Below are 12,853 nucleotides of genomic sequence, written 5' to 3' on the forward strand. Positions count from 1 at the left end.
TAGCCAGAAGAACTAATTATAGGCTCCAACATTAATTAGCCAGACATAGATAAGGAAGGAATTATAATTAATTGCATTTAGACTAAAGTCAGAGCCGAGATGAAGTTTCGAGGGTTCTGCGGTTTTTCTTTACGAACAGATGATGAACGCAAAGCGTCACAAGGAAGCTACTACACTGGGCTTGTAAGAACTTACTGGTCGATACTCCAGCGTTAGCAAGTACGAGAAGGGAACAAATACGCATCTAGTGCGACTCAGCACTAAGTAATCACGAAAGAACTCCATGGAACAGTCCTTAATACTGCATAGGCGCCAAGGGACGTGAGTAGAAGGACTGAGCTACAAAAGGCTGGACAGCAAGACGGTAAAGAGCGCAACATTGCGATCTCTTAGACTAAGACTGAAAGTACATTCTAATTGGCAAGTGTTAATTATTACCTTGGGTCGTGTAGGAGGATGATTGCAAGGGAAGGATAAAGAGGGACGTCTGTGAATATGTCACAGTTATTAAATTATTTCATAGTGCACGTCATAAACAGCAGATAAATTCATTTGTCTAAATATGAAGATATGCTTACAATAAAATAAGTTCTTTTTGTCTATCTTCATTATAAATAAACAACTGGACCAAACTATCTTAGTCTTTAAGATTCATTACAAAGACTATAATTAGTTAATACAGTTCTCAGAAGCCATCTCCAGCGTATCTTGATAAAAATCCCTCTACGAATGATTTAAAAAATATATTATATATATAAACCACGAGCCTTGTTGCTGTAAAGGATCGGTTTACTAGCATTGTAATTAAGTCGCCGACACGCCCTTTCATCTGGAGGCTATAATTACCTCTGTTTCATATCTGGACATTGTTCTATATATAACCCTTTTGATACAGAGTCAATAGCTTTGGACTTAAACAAGGTTGTGATGACTCTTCCTTCCTTTGATGTTAACGATGATATCGGTGCTTTGTGCTTCAACGATTGAGAGCGTTTACGGCGAAGCGTCATGACCGCTTGCTGGTAGTTAGACCACTCTTGTTGGTCGCAATGATGATGGAGAAGGGCGAGGGAGGGCTAGCGACCTCATCCCAAAAGACTTGTTTAAAAACTGGAAGGGAAACAGCCAAGATTCCTGGACAACGCCGCGAAGGAGATAAGGCGTATGAAAAAAAAAAAATTACTTTTGAGGTGATCATCTGACAGAGTTAGAAATATTGTCTTGGCTGTGTAAAAATAAATAAATAAATAAATAAATCCCTCTAACGACTGGCGGCGATTATTATGCAAGTGAATCCCAATTATGCTTAGTTTTAATTCTGGAAGCCGACTGGAACTCTGGATGGAAGGGAACGGGAAATCGACTTCGTTCCAGGAAAGTTTGTTATAAGTTTGTCCACTGTTATGTGCTTTACTCGATCCTCATCAATAGCTAATTTCAGTCTGCCTTTTATCAGTCAACGGCAGCCATTCTACGATGTTAATTCAGTCCGATTTCTATGAAACGGTCTTTGTTTGCTTGTTTGTTTGTTTTACGGTGTTTTTCGTTGCATGGAACCAGTGGTTATTCAGCAACGGGACCAACGACTTTAGGTGACTTCTGAACCACGTCGAGAGTGAACTTCTATCACCAGAAATACACATCTCTGACACCTCAATGGAATGCCGAGAATCGAACTCGCGGCCACCGAGGTGGCACGAAACGGCCTTCATTCCTCGTTTTCTGAATTCAGCATCATTAAATCTGTTTTATGTTCACTACGCTCGCTTTCAAGATTATGTCGAATTTTCCTTTATCCTGGACTTTCTTTATGCGTGTTCTTACATACTACATGTTTCTGTAGCTCATTTTTCTCACCCCCCTGCAGTCTTCGTGTAACTTGTAACTGCGAGGTGCCCATTTTTTTTCTATTTTAATTCGTCAACTCGAAACTGGCCCGCCTTACCTAATTCCCAGATTCCTTCCCTTAATTATATTTCTAATATTCTTTCCCTCTTGACCTAGTTTTAATTATTGGTTCTGACGTTCGCTTCACAATTTATTAATACCAGCCAGCTTTGTGGAAAACTGGTACGTTGCCATTGGATTACGCTCCAGCGTTGCATTTGTTTGTTTGTTTATTTTTTTGACATTCAGTAACCAATCATACCATATATCGCATCAGTTATCATAAACAGAACCTTGGAACTATTAGTGACGTATAGCAGATTCGTTGTAAAACGAAAACTGTTATTTTTAAAACCGTAAAATAAAATTGAAAGGAGAAAATATTGTCTTTATTCTAGCGACTATTGTACAATTTCAAAGGCTCCGTTATCAATAGAAATATAAAGGTAATTCAAATCAATGCTGCATTAATAATAATTTTCGTTCTTCCAGTTGGCCATGGACGTAGAAACGGCAAAATTTATTTCGAATTCCATTTCACCACAGAATCATGCAATTTTGATCTCTTGTTGCCACATTCAAGGGTTTTTATTTATAACCAACAGATAAAGGAAACAAGATGAACAAATTCGAGAACTCGGTAAATAAAATGCAAAGTTCAGGCAACATTTGACACCCACTGATTATTGCAGACAAAAACGTGCAAATAAAAAGACGTATCTAATTATACATGGCACGTACAAAAACTAATTATTTTAATTAAGAGAGAGAGAGAGAGAGAGATGTATAATGGGACAAGAATAAAGGAAAAAGATGCATTCCTCTTTTTCTTTGTCTTTTCATTTTTTTCCCAGGATGACCCCGAGGCGAAATCTCGTTAATTATGACATGGAACACTGGGGACAATTTGGTAACTACTCTCTCTCTCTCTCTCTCTCTCTTATACCAGTGTAGCATGTCAGTAATACTGAATATGATCTTTTTCAATGTTACTCCGTTTATTAAAGTTGTTCCCCTGCCCCCCCCCCCCCCTCTCTCTCATATCAGTATAGCTTATCAGTAATACTATACGCGATCTTTTTCCGTACCACTTCATTTACGTTTATTGAAATTGTCATCCTTCTCTCTCTCTCTCTCTCTCTCTCCTATTGACAGAAAGTAAAAGTATCGTTCTAAATTACATCTCGTATCTTTAATTAACATTCTTTTTAATAAAGGAACTGAATCCATAACAAAATATTTACAGCTTACCAATGCTGAACTAAAAATATGTGGATGTGTTTTTTCCTTCTTTTGTGCTTGATAGATGTAAACAATCAAAACGATTAACTGTTGATGGGATGTATATATTTTATTATTTACACTGCTGATTAAATGGAAAAATGCATTCACGTCGAGAGAGAGAGAGAGGAGAGAGAGAGAGAGAGAGAGAGAGAGAGAGAGAGAGCAAAAGGTCACATCTCGACGAAGAACAGGAAATATTTCGAAACCAGCCCATCTAAATGTTGACGGCAAAAAGAAAGCGGCAAACATTTTAGTCGGAGAGAATAATAATAATAGTCATAATAATAAAAGAAAAACCAAAAGAACGATAGCTCATCAGTGGCGGTGTGTTTTGACAACGGAGCAGAGCACGTGTGTGTGTGTGTGTGTGTTTACACTATTTTGACACAGCAAAGGGGCGGCAACTTTAAAAGAGCTTATTTATAGACAGCCTTGTATCACACAGCGATCAAGCCAGCAGCAGCTGTAGCCGGAAAAACACCAGCAAGAGAATCCGTATCACATCTAAATGTTAAATGATGCTGAAAGAGAAAATTAGCCCTCGCTTTCATTTTCGTATATATGTCTTTGAGCGCACTTTTTTGAAGTTTCGTATTTTATTTTTTTTTAATGTTGTTTCATCTCTGTTCCACCGCTGGAAAAATATATTTAGTTGTTTACGAATAATTTTGTTCGTAAATAGTAAAGGTTCTTTTTTGAGTTGCTTTCTTTCTTTGGAAAATGGAAGTCTTGAAATGTGGGTTTCTGTTTACTTGCTGTCTTTTATACAATATTCAGTATTAAATAGCGAATGAGACTTTTAAAAAATTCGGAAACAAAGATACGAGGGGGAATCTGATATTTTTATTTTATTTCTCAAGACTGGAGGAGAAAAGTGAAAATATAAGAAGCCTATTTCTTTTATATTCAAGAGTTTTTTTCCCCTGAAAAGAGACTGTAGTGTCACAAATATAAAAAAAGCATAAGAATATTAAAGATGGTAAAAGAAAATAACCATCTCTCAGACACCCAGATCACGTTCATTCACACGAAAAAGACCAGAGACGGCTTCGGTGAACAGCGTGAGAAGAACAACAGCTGGAAATGGAAAACAAGCTGGAAATGGAGGAGTATCGGGTATTTAAACAAACGAAAACATCAACACTTTTAGATGCTTCCCCCAGCTAAATGCCTCTGCACCAGCTGAACCCACAGCTATTTCTATAAAGGATCTATGAAAAGTGAAAATCTTAGCAGATCTCATTCTCAATAATACTGAAAGGCATAACAAAAGTAGACAGTAACCTATTTACATTAAACGAAAACAGGACAAGAAATAATGGATGGAAACTAGAACTGAAGAGATACAACACATCCCATTGTGGGAACTTCTTTACATACAAGATATGTGACGCGTGGAATAAACTGCCACCAGAAGTTGTAAACAGCAACAGTGTGGAAGAGTTTAAAATAAAGCTAGACAAAATCATTAGGACACTGTGAATGCACAGTAAAACCTGCTCCTACAGATAAGTGAGCACACGATGTCTCCTCGGATGGACTAACAAGTCTTTGAGACATCCTGGTCCTTGTAACTCCTTCGTGTTTTGTATATTATTCCTGTCACCGAGATCTGTTCAGGTTAAAATTGTATATCATAGTTTTCCAGATCACTGAGCTGGTTAACAGCTCTCCTAATGTTGGCCAGAGGATTATAGTAGATATTTTCACGTGGCTAGGAACCAATTGGTTACCTAGCAACGGGCCCTACAGCTTACTGTGGGAACCGAAGCACGTTATATCGCGGAATGAATTTGTAATCGCTAGAAACAAATTACTCTTGATTCAACGCTGGCAGAGTGGGGAACTGAACTCTGTTCAGGTAAAAAAAATAATAAATAATAAAATAAAGAACAAAAAAATAAATAAAAAAAGTTGGTATAACCTAATGAAGAAGCTCCTTACAGCTTCATAAAAAGCATTTCTGTTTTCTCTGAAATATCCATCTCCCAAAGTGGTCTTGGGTCCTGGAACATACCACAATATTCTACGCTTATGCAACTTGCAACAGTCACCTGGGGTCTGGTGTTAGGCCGGGGAAGAAGCCGATAGAGTGAGTGCTCGGCTGAAGAAATCTTTAAAAAAGGGAAATTAAGCTCACCGAGGTCGATGGAAATATTTATGACGTGTTATGTTTTCTGGCCCCTCTGCAACAGGAACCTGGAACTCTCTGTATCTTTTTCCAGGCTGCGTTTATATTTCGTTCTTGTGAATGATGTTGCATCGCTCTGGAAAGATTACAATATTCCATTCAGATCCTGACCAAAAACTGTTTATTTTATTTTCCTTTTATCTCTCTCTCTCTTTGTTTACTTTAGTTTCTCTCTCTCTCTCATCTTTTCTTTATTTTCCTTGTCTAACCCCCTATCTCTCAGTTTACTTTATTTTCCTTCTCTCTCTCTCTCTGTTTACTTTAGTTTCTCTCTCTCTCTCTCTCCGTTTTCTTTATTTTTCTTGTCTAACCCCTATCTCTCAGTTTACTTTGTTTTCCTTCTCTCTCTCTGTTTACTTTAGTTTCTCTCTCTCTCTCCGTTTTCTTTATTTTTCTTGTCTAACCCCTATCTCTCTTTCTCTTAGTTTACTTTATTTTCCTTCTCTCTCTGTGGTTACTTTATTTTTTTTTCTCTCTCTCAGATTTCTTTATTTTCCTTTTTTCTCACCCCCTATACATATATCTCTCTCTCTGTTTTATTTTCCTTTTCTACCTCTCCCTTCTCTCTATTTCAGTTTATTATGTTTTCCTTCTCTCTCTCTCTCTCACTGTGCTACAGCCCAACTCCTTTTCTCTCTCTCGCACACTGTGCTACTACAACCCAACTCCTCTCTCTCTCTCTCATCACTACTTTTATTCATCATCGCGTTTAGAACGGTATCCTTTTATAACTGAATAATATGAAGAACTTATGATTTTTTATACATCCAGCAATTATCGGATAGCGCTGGAATAAATTTCATTTATCTGCCCAAGGCCTGGATTTCCCGTTACTTCCTTCTGACATCTGAACTACATTTCTGGAACCTTCGGCGTCCTCAGTGTTCCCACGTCACTGGAGCGTCTCTGATAAAAGCAACAGTGACGTCACTTCCTTCTTTGTTCTGCTCGCCTTCTTCGTTGTTGATATCTAAAGCAAGAATCGATTTAATATAATAATAATATCATTATTATTATTAGAACTTTTAAGTTGTCTAAATAACTGACGAAGCGTGGAAATGCTGAAATTCAATAAGTCACGGAACAACATGATTGATATATATGTAGAGTTCGTGAAAGCCGAATGAATGCATAAATAAATCATTGAGAGAGAATGTTTGGCTAAATGGTTTCCTGTAAGTCAATCGCTATTGTGACAACTTCTGCTTCATATTTTGTGAAATGCAGCGAAGCGTTGCACCTCGAATGCTCATACAAACGATGGCCACACCTCTTCCACATCACAGACATTCAAAATCTCCGAACATCTTTTATAAGGGCCAGGGAATCGAGACTCGGTATGAGATACAATTGGAATGTAGGTACAGCGCGTTCCTTGACACAGCGGGCGTCTCCCGGCTCAAGAGGACATGTTAAAATAAATCAATAAATAAATACCTAATGGTCTTCTCTCTCTCTCTCTCTCTCTCCACCGTCAAGCTGTACAGCATATACTTACGCGATATCTAATCTGAAAAGTTAAACCTTTCCGTATTTCTAGTCGCAGTCATGAAGCGCGTTCCTTGACACGGCGGGCGTCTCCCGGTTCAAGAGGACAGGTTAAAATAAATAAATAAATACCCAGTGGTCCTCTCTATATCTCTCTCTCCACCGTCACGCTGCACAGCATATAATTACGCGAGATCTGATCTGAAAAGTTAAAAACCTTTCTGTATTTCTAGTCGCAGTCATGACTTCGAATTTCACTTTGCTGGAGAAGGAGAAATATTGCATGGCGAGGCTTGGCCTCCTCCTCCTATACGCACGAACTGGATGCCCCCTCGCCAATACATCAACTTTATCTCATAAATAAGTCAGCATTTCAAGAGAGGAGGTCGCAAGGCTCACGGTGATTGGGTAACAATTTTTTTTCTTGGCTTCTTTTCAGCGTATAGTGATTCGAACGAGGAAGCAAATGTAAACGACTTTTAAAATGCTGTTAACCTCCCAAGAAGTTGTATACGAATTTCCGTGTTTGCTGAGAGTTAAAATCTATAGTGAATAGGTAAAAAGGAACACATTTATATGTACAAACATATGTATATATGTGTGTTAATATATATATATGTATGTATGTATGTATGTATATATATATATGTATATATATATATATATATATATATATATATATATATATATATATATATATATATATTTATTATTTAAAACCCTTATTCTACTTTAGTGTGAAATTCTTCCAAATATAATCCCTAAGTTGATGAAAAGTTCCAGTTCTAATGTAGATTTCATTATCATCAATAACTTTACATAACTGCAAAATTCGACTGAAAATCGTCTCTGTTGTTTGTACTGCTCTGGTGCTACAATCGTCGACAAACTTTCTCCGGAAACTTGTATTCTTGTTAGGAACCGTAACGAGAAACTCTTAGTCTTGTCTCGCCGTCAGATCACAAATGGGATTCCATATCAGGCAAATGTCAACATAAGGTATGTCACGAGGGAGTCTCAGGGGAACATTAGCTATGGATAACCAGCCGAAGTTTTGGTGGTCTAATACTCAGGTGGCATACGATATGAGAGTTGGTTTCTCTGCTCTAGATCTGAGAATCCTGTGGTGTCACTGGAACAGGGCACTGTCGTGGCATACAGGAAGCGCCTCAGTGGCGTGGTCGGTATGGTGTTGGCGTACCACCTCGGTGGGCGCGAGTTCGATTCTCGTGCATTCCACTGAGGGATGAGAGATGTGTATTTCTGGTGAAAGAAGTTCACTCTCTCGACGTGGTTCGGAAGTCACGTAAAGCCGTTGGTCCCGTTGCTGAATAACCACTGGTTACATGCAACGTAAATTAAACATATAAACAAAACAAAGAATGACATACAGGAGCAATATTATAATTTGATGGAACTGTTTTGATCAAACTGAGCGCATAAAAGTATCTCACAGGCAGCTGATTAGCTCACGATATGAATAATGCATTCCAAATGAGGAGAGGAGAAAAAAAGTAATGTTTTATACTCTGTTTTTTTCCATCTGTCCATCCGCCTGTGGTGGTCGCACATGGTGAACACTGCGTCCCTGGCTTTAAGTAGTTACGCTATGTGTAAGTTTTAGGTAAATAAAAGGATATCTTGGTGTACATTTGCAACTTAAAAATGTCCGAATTACACAGTTAATATTTGAAATAGGATATTATTTAAAGCCCGGGACGCAGTGTTACCATTCGCAAACACCACAGGCGGATGGACAGATGGAAAAAAAAAACAGAGAGTATAGTTTCTTCTGCCATTGATGAAAAGAAATTGGTTTAGTTTTTTCCTCTGAAGTTTTATCTCCTTATAGAGCGATGCTGCTATTTGCTCCTGCACACGTCATTACGTATCGATCGATTAAATATTTCTATTATCCTACTTTCACCTCAGCCTGACATTTAATCTTCGAGTTAAAATTTCTAGACGTTCTACGTCCTTTGAATCAGATATTCTCTCCGGTGTCAGCGAATTCTTTCTCCCCCACAATTCTTGGCCAAGACTGAGCTGTGATAAAAAATATAAGTGACCTCAGAAGGAGACGGAAATACTTTATAATTCACAGCATCTTTCTCTCTGTCTGGTATCTTCCCCCCCCCCCCCCACCCCACCTCCCCCCTCTACCCCTCACAAAAAAACTCTTCCAACTAATCCTTAATGAATGAAGGTTTTTCCATCCTGAAACTTCTCAAATAAAAAAAATTTCATTTAACTTCTGTTCGATGCCTTTTCTTTACTAAGTTACACGCTGGTGCAGAAAAAATTTATTACTTTCTTCGTCTTTGGATATGACTGAATATTTTCAATTCCGAGTAGCAGCCGTGGGACGTGTATGTAAATATATTTTGAGACAGTTACGACGATTCATTCTTGCACGGTTTTGACGAGGAGTTACAAAGGCAAACCTCAACAATTACTACTTCTTGTACTACTACTACTACTCTTTTGTTTGCTTGTTTGTATGGTGTTTTTATACGTTGCATAGAACCAACGGGACCAACGGCTTTACGTGACTTCCGAACCACGTCGAGAGTGAACTTCTATCACCAGAAATAAACATCTCTGACCACTCGATGGAATGGCCGAGAATCGAACACGCGGCCACTGAGGTGGCAGGCAAAGACCATACCGTCCACGCCACTGAGGCGCTTACTACTACTCTATAATGAGCGTTTTCTTTTCTTAGATAGGAAGGGTGTACCGCTACGATCTGAGGTAGATCCAACAGACTGGAGTACCAACGAAAATGGATAGTTAACCAAACTACAGCAGGTGAGTAAGGTGATTTGGAAGGCCTCTCAAAAAAACAGAGAGAGAGAGAGAGAGAGAGAGAGAGAGAGAGAGACTGCCTTGGTCTGCTTTTCAATCATTACTTGATTCCTTGTCGAACTGTATACATTTTTGTCCTGGGATGAATTGTTATTTTCACGTCCAGGATTGGCCCCCCACCCGGGACCCCCCCCCCCCAAAAAAAAAAAAGAAAGACAGAAAAAAAAAAACTGGTTCCTGTTGTTATTTTTCCCATTCACTGACTTTTTCACCTGAACGCTCATTCACTGTCGGACAGATGACCTTTTTCAAAAACCTGAGAAAAGGAAACGAGATGTTTTTTCTCTCTCTTTCCTGAAAAAGGTGTTACTCATGAAAAAAAAAAAAATCGATAAGCGCTAATATTTTGGGTTGGTACTATATGAACGGGGGAATTTAATGATCGTTGACAATGCAACAACGCTTATAAGAGAGAATAATCACAGCACCGCTCGTTACAAGGAACACAATAGCGTATTCTCATCGCAAAATTTTCTTCTTGCTTACGTAAAACACTATAAATGACTTTACCTGACGAAGTATAATTATGCTCCAGACTGAGTGACAGTAAAAAAGGAAACCTATCATTCACGTTGAGGCAAGATTAAAATACCTACTATATTTTGTCAAAACGCTGACGCACTGAGGGTCAGAAAAGACATGACGAAGCACTGGCGAGCACCTTGACCTTTCACCTTTACCTAACATGTTAACATCAAGCAATGAAATTGTTTTCACGATCTAAACATAATTACGAAAATGATTAATGTGCTTAAGAGCTCAAACAGGGTCGAGGGAACTATGCGCTGTGCTTAAGCTTTTAAGAACGACGCTGTTCAATTATCCAGAAGTAAATAGGTTCCCAGTCTATTTTACATTGTTTTCGTTCATTTTATTCTGAAGATTAAAAACAACGTCGTCTCCACTTAATTTTGAAACACGAGCCTGACAGTCAAAACCTTATGTGGTCCCTCATCTATTGATTATCGCTCTCATCCAACATTTCTTGAATATTTTTTTCCAGCCTGTTAACGAATTTAGTTTTTCAATACTTCAGAACCTCAAAATGCTCTAAATTAATATTCAATATTTTTGTTTTTGTTTTAAAATCCAGCTGCCGTAGCTCTTGTTTTCATATTCTTAAAGGTTTCTTTTAAAGCTTATACGCAACGCATATAGAAATAGCTGCAGTTTTGCATTAGAAAGCAAACATGCATATATAGTGAACAATCATTTGATATATGCTTGTTTTTTTAACATTAGTATTAATTTAAGGAAATCTGGGAGCTTCAGAAGGTTTATCTAGCTTTCATTTGCAGTAATACAAAAGAGAGGTACTTAGGGTACATAGTCGTCTTTGAGGTATATCCACTCGCTCATATCCGCTTGCTTACTGGAAGCATTTCAGGTTGTAGTGTAACTTCACAAATAGATTATTCCACTTCAAAATAATGGTCTCCACAAGTGCTGCCATATTCTCCTTGTCATCAAGTGAAATGAACTGGACTCTACGTTGGATTCCTTCGTCAACTGGAATCCCTCGTCAACAAAACTTGACTATTTAATTTACGCAGAACCATTGATGAATGGATGGTCCAATCAGAAACAGTGATAGTGAGTGCTGCCATAGTCTGAAACTGCTTTTATCACATTAAGTTACCTACATGCATTTCTATACAGAAAATTAAATCAATTGTAACCTTGTATTTCTGCTTAGAGGTATTGTCCCTGGTCCCTTACGAATCTGATGATTAAAGTTCATATCCCGAGTCCCATTTCTATTGTGAGTCCCATTTTCTAATAAGCTGAGTTCCGTTTTCTATTAATCTTTTTTTATTTTTCTTTTATTTTTACATTACTTCCTGTGAACCACCCGTTAAATGTATTAAACCTTGCACTAAATTTGTTTCTATTAATCTGAGTACCATTTTCTATTAATCTGAGTCCCATTTTCTATTAATCTTTATCATTTATTTTTACGGAGCTTCCAGGGAACCATCCGTTAAATGTACTAAGTATACCTTAGTTTTACCAGACCACTGAGCTGATTAACAGCTCTCCTTGGGTTGGCCCGAAGGATTAGATATTTTTACGTGGCGGAACCAACTGGTCACCTAGCAAAGGGACCAACAGCTTATTGTGGGATCCGAACCACATTGTATCGAGAAATGAATTTCTATCAGCAGAAATACATTCCTCCGATTCCACGTTGGCCGCGCCGAGAATCGAACTTCGGGTCACCGGATTGGTAGCCGAGCGCGAAATCCACTCGTCCAACTAGGAACTGTATTACTCTCGTGAGAAAACCCTGCACTGAATTTGGCCGTCAGTAAAGAAATCGTTACGAGGGGACTCACGCAGCCAGATTGCCTATTTAGCAACAACAATAGATCAAAGTTTCCCCGCTGCGGCAGTTCAAACGGAACGGGTATATTGGCCTAAGGACTCGATACATCGCCTAGCCATAATTGAAGGGAACGGATTGAATCAGTCATTTCCGATTCATTCTCTTCATATCCGATTCTCTGGCTTGTCAACAGCTGCTGTTCAATATCAGAACCGGGTTTTGGCCGCTGGATATTGTCCGGGAGAGGGAATTAGACCGTTGGCGAATGAGGCAATGAAACGCGCTCGGAATTTGTTTGTTATGGCATCTATCTCGTCATGCCAAGTCGTGCAATCATAACCAGTCTCGTCAAAGGATATTTAGCTGTCCATTTTCACAGCTTCGCGAGAAAATGATGACCTGTGTTGTGTGTTTCTCTCTCTCTCTCTCTCCAAGCGTAAGGAATTTCATTTCTAATCTTAGGTCTGACTGTGAGCTAAAGACAGGCGTTGTTGTTGTTGTTGTTGTTGAAGATTAAGCTGGCCTTATGCCCAGCACGGGCTCCTGCTCGCAGAGCAGCCCGTAGAAAAACAGGCGAGCTCATTAGGTCTTGGCTTTGACATTGTGTGCTTGTTTGTAGCCCTTTTTGCTTAACTGAAGTTCTCGGACCGCTACGCTATTGTATGCATTGAGCCTGCTTCATAATACAATCAACAAGCATCCCTTCGCCATTGCTTGACACACACACACACATACACAACAAATAAACACATATACGTTCTCTCATTCACCGCTCTTATGCCTTTCACATGCTAGTGGTTCCTCACAAA

This window comes from Macrobrachium nipponense, chromosome 46 (genome assembly GCF_015104395.2).
Source record: "Macrobrachium nipponense isolate FS-2020 chromosome 46, ASM1510439v2, whole genome shotgun sequence".
Taxonomy (NCBI): domain Eukaryota; kingdom Metazoa; phylum Arthropoda; class Malacostraca; order Decapoda; family Palaemonidae; genus Macrobrachium; species Macrobrachium nipponense.